Source organism: Cryptomeria japonica, chromosome 7, assembly GCF_030272615.1.
Source record: "Cryptomeria japonica chromosome 7, Sugi_1.0, whole genome shotgun sequence".
NCBI classification, from domain to species: Eukaryota; Viridiplantae; Streptophyta; class Pinopsida; order Cupressales; family Cupressaceae; genus Cryptomeria; species Cryptomeria japonica.
Genome location: NC_081411.1, coordinates 665,187,535 through 665,201,073, shown reverse-complemented (window position 1 = coordinate 665,201,073; position 13,539 = coordinate 665,187,535).

Genomic DNA, 13,539 nt, shown 5'->3' with positions numbered 1-13,539 from the left:
CATATCATTCCAAGTGTCGGTAAACATTATATCCTGCCGGTGTACCAGATACCGATGACTGTGCATAAGTCACTTGCTTAGCGGTGAACATTGTCGATTCTTCAAAGTGCTAGAGTTGATAAGTGTTCATAGGTGTTGACATCAATGAAAAAACCATACCAAAATACCAACAATTCTTCCCCTTCAAACTTGGTAGAATTAGGACATGTTACTAGACGAAAGAGAAATAAAGCTAAGGGACAGTCTTCAACAAGCTCCCCTCTGCAATCATCTCAACCTACCACTAAAAACCAGGTCATACCTAGTCCCCAGCCCATTTTTGTACCTTTCATGAATCAAAATATACAACCACCTTTAATGGAATTATTTAAATAGACTCACACACCCTTGGGAAATGTACTTGGTGGAATACATAACTTACGTAGGAACCTAGATAATTTTGCAGTAAGTATGAGTTTGGGGGACCCAGGATATCGAAAGAACACATTAAAGAATTCAAGGATGAAATCATTCATAATAATGTCGAACACGAATATGTGGTATGTCGACTCTTCCCATACTCACTCGAAGACAATGAATACAATTGGTTTTTAACACTACCTTCCAACTATGTTACCAACTAGGATATTTCGTAGAAAGCTTTCATTGCCCAATTTTAGGTATATGTAGATCCAACAACCATGTATCATAAGTTTGCCTCATTGAGGAAGTTTCGAAATGAACCCCTGACTACTTTCAATACAAGCTTCCAAAGGGTATACAAAAGGTTGCAAGACCCTGTAGCGTCCTAAAATTGTGACACTTGCAATTTCGACTGCATTTCGGTCTTCACGATGGCGACGCAACACGCAACCTAAATGGAGACCCCGAAACCTGATTACGACACTGAAAACTGCATTTTTCAAGCACCCTGGCCTGAACCTCCTTGCACCCTGCTGTCCCGGGAGGTGGGACCAGAGTGCCCAGCGCCCTAGTCCATGAGTCCTATTTTGGGCCCGGTCTCCTTTGGACTTCGGGTCTTTTTGTTTGCAATTTGGAAAATAAACTTTCCTGGTCGGCCTAAGGTCGGGAAAATCAGTCTATCAGCCCTAATTGACAAGTATATAAACTACATTTTCCTCTTTCATTCGATATGATGGAAAAAGGCGTGGAAACTATACTCAAGCATTCAAGCATTCCTTCAAGCAATTGGTCATTTCAAGTCTCCATTCAAGGCTAAGTGTTGCATTCAAGACAAGGATTCAACCATTGAAGAGGAGATCACTTACTACATACTACATACAACATACTACAACAACATACAACATCTATACCTTCGCACATAAGGATACAAACATCCTTAGAACAAGGTATTAGTACTTGTTTTACAGTCATTTACATTTACAGCTCTTGCTCATTTCTTGGTTAATTCCAAAACCGGGGTTTGACCTAATGGCAAACCCCTAATCCCTAACCCCCCAATCGTCTTCACTTTTCTGTGTGTAGGTTGCAGGTACGCGGCTGAAATTGAAGATCTGGAATCCTTGTGCAGAGACGAACAGATCCCCCTTCATTTCGCGGATTTTTCGGAGGACCATGGCACCGGGCACCATCGTCCCGACAACTTTTGCTCAAATTTGCAGGACAGCGCCGTATCGACATTTTACTACTAATTCTAGGTCCGCAGCTTCATCCTATATCACTATCTCAGTTTATAAAGCGAATCTTTGTCACTTTCTATGCATTCCTAGCTTAATCTTCCTATCAACATTCTTTACGAAAGAGGGTAGCCTTGCTGTCATAACCCTTGAAACGCATTTAGCATCCAATCTTGCATTGTGTGGGATTGGATCTTGTGGGTTTCAACCCCTCTTTTGAATGTAAAGTCTCTCCCCTAAGTGAAAACCATCAACCCTAGTGAACCTCCCTTCTCTCTCCTTGGAGTTGGAAGAGGGGAGAGCAACTAGGGTTCGATCGTGATTTTCCGCTTTACAGACCCTTACATAAATTACACAACCAGTAGCTATTGAAGCTTATTTTAGGGCCACTCACCCTTGGAGTGAGATGTTTATTAAACAAACTGTAGATGCAGCAGAAAGAGATACCCTGGTAAAAGTCTATTCTTTGGCCATAAAAATGAACCAAGAATTGAATCAGACCCCTGGAGGAATCAGTCATAACCTTCCTATTGGCATGAAATATGGAAATTATAATCAACTCCCAAGAGTGGCATCATCAACACTTGTCGGAGCACTAACAATGAGCCCCATCCCACTCTATAGATCCCAACTGGTATTGAATCAACAAGAAAACCAACAAATTGTGACTCAAGATTTACAATGGACCAACCACAATGCTACCTCTTTTCAAGTTCATTTCAACAATCAAACCCATGGGATGGTGCAACAATGCAGTGCTCTAAATTCGGTAGTAACAAACCATGTAGCAACCTCAATACCTACCAATCAAGGTTCACACCTCTCCTCAGAAGTGGAAGCATTGAAGAAAATGTTTTCCCAAGTCACTTTTGACTTAATCCAAATGAAGATGAGTCCTCAAGGGATATATAACCAATGCCAATCATATAATAATCAACATGGCTATCAAAATTAGAACCAAAACCAAAGATACAACCCCAAACCTTACAATAAATAATGGAATAGCGGTCCAAATAATGGGGGTGTCAACCATGATCATCCTGATGCAAGGGATAATACTAATCATATGCAAACTATTAATATGAATGACATGAATTTGATGACCAATTGGTGCAAGTTACATGACACAACCTCACATTCAGAAGTCAACTGTGCTCAAATGGAGAAGATAATTAGGATTGCTCAAACTGATTCACAACCAAAGGGATGTACCACCAAAGAACTTGAAAAGGTTAACACTGCTATGATGGTTGATACCTTCTTATTCAGAGAGTTTGAAATAGAAGCAGAAGATGAACCATAGGTTTACAATGCACAATCTTTTCAAAATACAAGGAACACTTACAATTTGAGAAGTTATACAAAAGGACCATTTACTACACCTATACCTCCTAAGGATGGGAAAGTTCCACCAGATCCTATTGCTAGCACCAAACCTCTATCACCTTAGCCCTTTCAAGTAATGTGTTCCAAACCCGGACAAAGTCAATAATACCTTATAAAGAAATCATATGATGTTGCACGAGAAATGGAGAATACTACTACCACAATGTCTCTAATAGAGGTGTTACAGAATTGCCCCAAACAAAAGGAAGCCCTCCTCAAGAAACTTGATCAATTGGAATCCCAAAGTAATGAAGTCAAGATGGTAGGGGTAGAGGAAATTAATGTTATTCATGCTGAGACAATGGAGAACCCACCATTCTTATTAAGTATAAGGATTTTTGGTAAGAATTTACAGAATTGTTTGGTAGACTCAGGTGCATCCAGAAATGTGATGCCTTACTCTACTTGTCATAAATTTGGTCTTAACCTAGTCCATACCAACAACAAAGTAGTGCAGCTAGACAAAAACGAGGTCAATGTAATTGGGGAACTAAAAAATGTATACATCCAACTAGGCACAAACCCATGGGTATACCGCTATATAGACATTCAAGTTGTTGACATACCTTAAGTATACGGGATGCTCCTTAGTAGGGATTGGTCAAAGACTTTGGGAGGTTACTTTTCTACATGTTTTACATACCTATGGCTTCCATGGAAAGGGGTCAGTAATCAGATATAGATTGACAGTGAACCAAGGTTAAAGAATCTAGTCACTGATTACAAATCTACCAATGAACTGACATATATTCAAGTAAGTCCAAGGGTTTACAAATTCAATTAAATCTTAACTTTCACTACACCACCCACCTCCACACCTCAGCAACTGGCTACCCCCAATCATATAGGAAGAATTAAGAACTTTTTACAAAAATGAGACAAGGGATGCATTTGTTAGGAGATAATTTATAATCGGAGGATTTATTACTACCACAATGGTGCAGGATTCATAATGAAGAACACTCAAAAGTAGCCCGCATCCCTTGTTGAAATTGATGAGCCTAAATAATGGCTCTATTTTGATAGATTTTTGTTATAATACTCCTGCCTAGGTCTTGTGATTAGATGACATTTAGATTAGGATACTCTCCTAGTTGATACCTTTTAAGTGTTTCTAAAACTGATTTGACTTATACTTAAGGTTGTCATATAATGGTTTTTAAATGATTTATCTATGCAAATATCTAAAATCAATCTTAATTATGGTTTAAATTATATGTTAGCATTAGTATATACACATGTTTATTGTGCACATTAATATCATTATGCAGGATCAACAAAGGAGAATGAAAGACTAAGTGGCAGTTTAAAGAAGCACCAAGTATATATCCGCAATGTAGACCCAGTCAAAGGAAAGCAGTAATAAGAGAGATCAAAGCCACTTGACCAGTTCTTCAACAAAATGATTTATGGAACATTTATAATTGTTCTTAGTGGAGCTTAGATCTAGGAAGCATGTCATGCTATATTTTCTCGCCTGTAGGACAGATATTGGTCTATTTTCCTGCACTCACTTCTTCTTCTTTTGTTTAAAGAATCTTGTTTGCCTATTCCATAGGAATGTGGTTGATTAGTTAGGAATTTTTTATAAGATTCCTTATAAATAAAGGGGTTTCTCTCTCTCTTCTCGAGAGTAGTAGAGAACGACCATCATATTTTTAATACTCAGTCTTCTGGTATTTTATGTATTTTCATAGTTGAAATGGAATAAAGAGATCAGTGTGATTTTAAAAGCTTAACAATTGTAATCTGAAAGTTTTGGATATGCTCACTTAAGGGGGGGCACTTGGTGAGTAATCCTTCATGTTTTCTAGTTAGTTTCTATACTTCAGTAGTAGTTGTTTCGGCAATTGTCTGTTCCTGTAGCCATTGGAAATAGTTCCTATGTCTGTTCCTACAACCACAACGATAGAGTAGTTCCTATCCGCTTGCCAGAATGTTATCATTCAGTAGTAATTGTTTGAGTAAATTCCAGTTGTGAATTCAGATTAAGAATTAATTCATTGTGATTTTGCATGTTTACTTGAAAGAATTTCCTTTCCTACAGTAATATAGAATGGTTGCGATATGAACTTGGTGCACATACAGTGCTGGCCCATTTTAAGTTTACATCCCTGGTTGATAAGTAAATGAGCCTTTGCTACAGGAAAGCTAGCTATTCAAAGACATCCAATCTCTGAATTGTGTTTTATTACCTAGTTGCCATTCTAGTTGTGAGGACCAACATTTTTGGCATCGTTGTTGGGGATGGTGCCAAACTAAGAACCTATTGTAATCATTAGTTTTAAGTTTTTAGTTAATCTTTTTGAATTTCTTCATTAATCTACATGCATAGGAGGAGAAGAGATGCATTAGGAATATTTCTTCCCTTGCATTCCACTCAAGATATATGATCAAATCAAGTACTTGAAGTAAACCCCTTTGCAGAAACTTATGTGTGAAATAGAGGTATTTTTAATCTGTCAGAAGGAAACCTAGACTTCCTAAATAGACACCTTGAGAAAAACATTTTACCTTTAGGCCTTTACCAGGGACCAATGGCAGCAAATCCTCCACTTCCACCTATAAACCCAACCTCATTCCTAACCAACATGATAATGCAAATTTGAAGAATATACTAGCTTCTTCTCTTCCAAAATTTCATGGTTTGGTAACAGAATATCTGGATACCTTTTTGTTTGAATTTGGCATCCTTTGTAGAATTTATGATTATACCACTGACACCCATAAACTCAAGTTATTCCCTACTACTTTGAAAGAAGCTGTCCTGAGATGGTTTATGAGTCTACGAAGAGATGTAATCACTACCTGGGAGGAAATGAAGATAAACTTCTTGGATAAGTATAAAGCCTATTGCAAGGGAATGGACCTACATGGTGATGATATCTTCAGGATGATACAAAAAGAAGATGAAAGCCTCGAAGATTTTTTGGAGAGGTTTTTGTTTAGTGTCCAAAAATCCAAGCATAGCACTCTGAGTGAAGACTCCATGAAGTTGATCTTTCTAAGGGGAATCAATGAAGATTGTGTTGACTCCTTAGACCTCATGGGAGGAGGAGATATTACTCAAGGTCAATGGGCTGACATCAGACAAATCTATTAAAAGTAATCCAGAGTTGCAGCTAAGAGGGGAAGACACTATAGGCCTAGTTCTTCAATTGCAAAGTCATCTACAACAGTTTCAAGAATGGAAATAACTCATTTGTTAAAGGACTTTAAGGAGGATATTATCAATAATATGGCTACTCAGATGGATACACTTCAGGTAAGAAATAAGCATGAGGAGGTAGGGGCTATGCTTGCTGAATTTTGTCCTCACTGTCAACAAAAGAAGAAGGACTATAAATGTAAACTATGAGCTAAAATTGATAGCCAACAAACTTCCCTAGATTTCAAACCTATCTATGGAGATGACAAACAACTCTTTAATGTTGCACAACGAAGGCCTTGGCCTCTGAGACAAGGTATGCCACAAGATCCATTGTCATTTTCTCATCCTTATATGAACTTCAATGCACAGAACAGTCAGTGGCAACCTCCATACTCCAAAATTTTTGGAAATTATACTCCTCAGTCTTGGAATAACTCTCAAAACCCTTGTCCTAATTATCAGAGTCCTTCCTCTCAATGGAAGCAGTCACAAAGGAATTGGTCACCTCCCCAAGGTAATTGGCAACAGTCACTGCAATGGAGGGGAGGACAACAATGGGTGAACCAATTATCAGGTTTCTTGCAACCACAATAATAGTCCCAACAACCAGCTTTAATGCCACCAGATCCTTATGCTACTCCACCCAAGCCAACCCAACTACCAATATATCTTATGCCAAATTGAAATAACAAACCCCAGTAGCAACAACAAGTTTTTTCAACTGATTCTAATAACTATCCTGCATATTCTCTCAATATAAGTGATATTCACTTATGGTCAGGAACAAGACTGCCTACTCCATCTCCTCCTATCATAATGGAATTACCATCTGAGGAGATTTCTCAAGACACTACACCTGATCAACCTGGAAACCTTGAGCAGGATCATCAGTCTGAGACTCCAGACACACATGTAAGAACTCCCCCATTTCCTCAAAGATTGTAGGTAGAAGTGTCTAGGTAGCAGGATGATATAGCTTTTGATCTTATTGATTTGTTAAAACATATATGTGTAAAGATTCCATTGTTTCAAGATATTAAGGATATTCCCATATATGGAAAATATATTAAAAAAGCATGTTTGAAGAAACCTGGGAGAAAGAAAAAGGACCCAAAAATAGTGCATGTAGTAGGACAACTTGCTGATATTATGTTAGAAAAAATTGTTGTCCCTAAATATTCTGACCCGGGTAGCCCTATTGTGAAATTAGTTATTAATGGAACTCAAATTAAAAATTCTTTGATAGACTTATGAGCAGTCATAAATGTGATGACTAAATATGTCATGCAACAACTCAACATTATTAGTCTTAGATCAACCCCAATGGTCCTGCATCTTGCTAATAGCTCTATTATCTGGTCTGAAAGGATGGTTGAAGATATTGTTATCACATTAGATTCTTGGGAATACTCGGCTGATTTTATAATTCTCTCTCCTAAGGCAACAATGAGGGGATATCCAATCATTTTGGGAAGACCTTGGCTTGCTACAACTGATGCATACATAGGTTGCAGATCAGGGGACATGACCATTTCAAATGGTATTACTACTAAAACTCTTGCACACTATTCTCCAACACAACCACAACTTAATCAAGAACAAGTAGTATGGCCAAATATAGGAGAAGAAGTAGAGGAAATTAGTTATATTCAACAATTGATGATGTTAATAAGGGAACCATTCATAGCACTTCAAGAGGATGATACAAAAATCTCTAACATCATAAGAAATCATTATGGAGCAACTCAATAGTCCACAAGTATACCAACAAGTCCTTTGCATACTCTTCTTCTTCCTGCAAGCTCTTTAGATTCTCCTACAGCCACATACATATTCCATACATTACTGCCACAAGAGATTCAAACCTCTTGTCTATCTAAAATATCTAATGTTGAGTCAGTCACTCAAATAGAGGTTGCTGCAGGAAGAAATCTAAATGTCAATAGTCAATTAGCAACAAATCAAAGATTGTCATTAATAGAATTACTCAAAGTCCAACAACAAGGCTTTGCATGGGATTATCATGACATGAAGGGATTAAATCCTACATTGTGTACCAATAGGATTTATATTAGAGAACATTGTAAACCAATTAGATAGCCTCAATGAAGGATTAATCCTGCCCTAAGGGAAATAGTTAAAGAGGAACTACAAAAGTTGCTTAATGCAGGATTCATTTACCCTATTTCAGATAGTCAATGGGTTTCCCCCTGGTTATAGTTCCAAAGAAAGGGGGGAAATGGAGAGTTTGTGTGGACTATAGGGAGCTCAACACTACTACCAAAAAGGATCACTTCCCACTTCCATTCATAGATCAAGTGTTAGATTCTCTAGTAGGTATGCAATACTTTTTATTCTTGGATGGGTTTAGTGGTTATAATCAGACCAGAATTGCTCTGGAAGATCAGGAAAATACCACCTTTACCTACCCTTGGGGCACATATGCCTATTCAGTTCTCCCTTTTGGTTTATGTAATGCTCCGGCAACCTTTCAAAGGGATGTCGGTATATTTTCAGATATATCCCATGATTGTATGGAAATTTACATGGATGATTTTACTGCTTATGCGACCACCTTTAAGGAAGCATTACAAAATCTAGCCAAAGTGTTGCAGTGGTGTGAGGATCACAATTTATCCCTAAATAGTGAAAAATGTTTTATGATGATGCAAGAAGGAATAGTGTTGGGGCATTGTATTTCTCAATCAGGTATTCAAGTAGATCCAACAAAATTGGAGGTAATACTTGCTCTTCCCACCCTTGCAAAACAAAAGGATGTAAGAAGTTTTTTAGGCCATGCAGGGTACTATGGGATATTTATCAAGGATTTTAGTAAAATAGCAGGACCTTTGTATTCTCTATTAACGAAAGATGTTGAGTTTGAATGGACAACTACATGTGAACAGGCATTTTCTAAACTCAAAGGAGCCTTAACTCATGCCCCTATTCCTAAAGGACTTGATTGGTCTCTTCCTTTTCACATTCATACACATGCATCCGATTTTGCAATAGGAGCAGTTTTGGGGCAGAAGCAAGGAGTTTTGGAAAATGCAATTTATTATATCAATAAAAAATTGCAAGGACCAAAGATGAATTATACTATCACTAAAAAGGAAATGTTAGTTGTCATCTATGCCCTCAATAAGTTTAGGCACTATATAACTGGTTATCAAATCTTTGTGCATACTGATCATGTAGCCATCAAGTACCTCATGAACAAAAGCTCCATTACAGGTAGGTTAACAAGATGGTTGTTGTTAATGCAAGAATTTGACATTACTATCATAGATAAACCAGGTAAAGCAAATGTAGTGGCAAATTTTCTATCTAGAATTCAAACACTAGACAATCTTGAAGCCATTGATGATTCTTTTCCAGATGAGCATTTGTTTTCAATTAATTTGAATAGTCCATGGTATGCTAACATAGCTAACTACTTAGCAGCTAACAAGATACCTCCTCATTTTTCGCCAAAAGAAAAAAGATTGTTGGTAGAAAAGAGTTTCTGATGAGTACTAAGAGAAGGGGGTGAATTAGTATACCAAAAAATACTGAACTCAAATACTTAAACAGTTTAGAAGTAAACCAGTATAACAGTTTTACTAACAAACCGGTTAACACAAATGCAAACCAAACAACAAATAAGTCATTCACCCACAGAAGCACAATCACCATAACACAAGAGATTTTGACATGGAAACCCAAATGGGAAAAACCATGGTGAGATGAAACTCACAATTAACTATTTGCAGAATAGTAACCACACCGGTTAAGGTCAGACCGGTTAAGGTCATACAATGTTCTTTACCAGAACAAATCCTGTTAGGAATCTCAATCTCTATTAGGAGATAAGTCTAATTAAAGACTACCTTGTGCAAGGATTTCAGATCCACAGTTGTGAACCACCTTGTTAGAGGATTTACAAAGGCTTTGCCAGGCCTACCTGGTTAAGGGTTTCAGACTTGCTGAAGATGTGAGTAATCAACAAGTGAGTGATCTAAATACTTAGCACAGTATGCTTGGTTAGATCCTTGATAGCTCATTGTTAATGCATTTTAGCATTACTTCAGTCTTGAAAATCTCCACACTCTATATCTTCACAGAGACCTAATCTTCTTATGTGATTGCACATGCAAAAACCTCATCAACCACACAAAACCCTAACAACCACTAAAACCCTAGACATGATGTCCTTATAAAGTAATCTGATTTCATGTCAGTCCAATAGGATTACATTGCAAGTTCCTAGGTTCAGTGCATCTGGACACATTTGGTAACATGGCACAGAATCACCACCAAAGTGTTAGTGGATGATAACTCATCACAAAAATAATACCAGTTGGTAACTCATCACAGAGTAATACCGGTTCATACATTTTCTTATTATCGGTTCACATATTTTACCGATTACCGATTCACATATTTTATTAATTACCGGTTCACACATTTTACGAATTACTAGTTTGTCAAAATGAAGACTGGGAAAAATGATAACAACTGCTTTGGGATCCTCAAACCGCTTGGGTCTTCATACTACTTGAGATCGGTAAACACTTTCTGCAAAACACTGATAGTCTAAAGACTATAATACACAATATCTGTTGGAAGAAGTACCGGTTGAGCATAACTCATATATACAAAAGTGATCTCAAAGAAAGTGTGTGTCCATCAATGACAATCACAACATCATCATAAAAAATTCCAACAATCTCCCCCTTTGGCATTGATGGCAACACTTAGGAAAATTTTGACATCTAAGTGTTTTACAAAAAAAATATGCCATAATCAAAATTACTCCCCCTAAGCATATACACTATCCCTTTTGAAGAAAATACAATGTATACTACTCCCTTACAAAGATAAACATGAAAGTATACATAACATGCATCAAAATTTTAAATACAAAATATTACTCCCCCTTTGCCAACAATGACAAAGTATTGCAGAATAACCCCTGTTTCTCATTATCATTAAAATAATAAGTGTTTATGACAATAATGAGTGAAACTTATCGAAAACCAATTTAAAATCCTACATAAATGTCTTCATGGATAAGGACCATGACTCAAGCAATGAGGTAGCAACCTCACTTTCCGTTTGCATCTAGGATACCTATTCCTCCATGGTGTCCAAGGTACTCATCTCTTGAGTGACTGTTAAGGCATCCAGATTGAGATAGCACTTTTGAAGGATTTGCAGTCGAGGTAGTAGAACCAATTGAAGTTCCTACAAATCTCTGGTCTGGTTGGTGATCTCCAACTATATTCTGGCAGTTTGGAGTTGAAACCAGTGAATGGTTTGCCCATATGTGGTGAAGGAATCATAGGGCATCTTGAAGGTGCTTATATATGCCTGTAAGTCAGATTGCAACTTTTCCTTTTGTGCAAGCACATCATCACAAAATAGATGGGGTTGGCTTATCTTACTGAGTAGTAGTTTCCCCTCATCTAGAGCATCTCTTATGGCCTTCTGCGCTTTCTGAAGTTTAGACCAGAGCTCGTTTAATTTCTTCACTAAGGCAATGTTCAATGCCTTTTGATTCTTCTTTTGTGCATTGGCTTCAGCAACATCTTCCAAGCATTGTACCTAGTCCTCTACAACTATGCATAAAAGTTTCAGTTGGGGCAGAGAGGAATCAGTACTGGGGAGGTTGGTACTGGGTATCAAACTGGTAAGAGTTTCTACCACAGTTTGAATATCATCTTGTTCCTTCTTCCTCCTTAGCACTTCCAGATGCTCTTGGGCAAGCTTAATGCTTTGGAGCAGCTTCGTTTCATTTGCAGATTGGAGGTCAATGGGATTGGTAATGTTAGCCAGTTTGGCTTCACTACCGGTTGCCTTTGGGGTCTCCACTTGTGTGCTCTTTTCCGCTTCCTCCTTCTCTTTGGCTCTTTGTTTTTCCTCTTCAGCCTTCTTTTGCTACTCTACTTCTTTCTTTCTCTTTTCTTCTTCCTTCTTTCTGCTTCTCTTCTTCTTTCTTCTTCTCCTCTTCCTGTTTCATCTTCTCTTCCTCTTTTCTCTTCTCCTCTTCCTGTTTCTTTTTCTCCTCCTCATCTTTCTTCTTCTCCTCTTCCTTTTTCTTCTTCTCCCCTTCCTCTTTCTTCTTCTCCTCTTCCTTTTTCTTCTTCTCTTCTTCCTCTTTCTTCTTTTCCTCTTCCTCTTTCTTCTTCTCTGCTTCCTTTTTCTTCTTCTCCTCTTCCTTTTGCTTCTTCTCCTCTTCCTCTTTATTCTTTTTCTCTTTCTCCATTTCCAATTTATCAACCTTTTCTTTGTCCTATTTTTCTTTGTCCACTCTCTCTTTGTCAGCCTTGTCCTTTGCTACATCCAGAGTGACATGTTCACTATCCAAAGCATCAACGTCAATTGTCTCCATTTGTTCAGTGATCGGTTCTCCTTCACTGTCATACACCTCATCCGGTTTTCCAGTTTCCAGTTCTTGCTCAGCCTTCTTGTTGGCTTTAGACACTTGGTGCAACCTCAGAGCATCTTTGGCATTTGAGTGGGTATCTTTTACCACTTCAGGGACTTTCCCTTCCAATAACGGGAGTCTTCTTCTTCTCATGAAGAAGAGGCCTTTGTACTTTTCCATAACTTCATAAAGTTCTAAATTTGACATGTTAGGAAAATATTGTGCAAAAATTTCTTCTCTTATTTCCTGTTCCTTTTCTATGGCAATGCACCATTTGTTATCTAAATATTATATAAAGAATCCAATGTCACAGATCTAATTTCCGATGGCCACCGGTCATTAATACATAAATATTGGATAACTTCCTATTCAACTTCCTCCTTTTCATTGTCATTAAAATCATCAAAATGATCTATTAAATCACTTGGCACTTTTCTCCTAATATTCTTGATAGTTCTTTGACAATGTGTCAAAGGTTTGTAAGAGGAAATGTCTATATTTACCGGTGCTGATGATGTCGGTTCATTGCTGGTTGTCTTTGTCTTCTTCTCATTTTCCTAGTCTTTTTATGTTGTACCTCAGGTTCTGTATCCTTATAATCTGGTGAGGTGTTCTTCATTTTCCACTTCCTTTCAAAGACCTTGGCAGGTGCAACTTTTGATTTCTTCTTTGTCGATGACCACTTGGTCACTTTAGGACTTGCTGAAGTAACTGGTGTCGATACCGATGGCACTGCCTTTCCCTTCTTTACTGAAGGTTCTTCAACTGGTGTTACCCTCTCCAAATAGGTGCCAGTTCTCTTCTTCTTAGGCTCAAGAGGTGAGGCAAGTAGGGTAGAGGCATACCTGTCTATCATGTCATACATTACCTCATATCCCATGGGCTCTACTTCTTCTTTTCTAGGCTCAACCACCTCCATTATGCACTCATCTACTCTGATGATAAAACAGATGTCC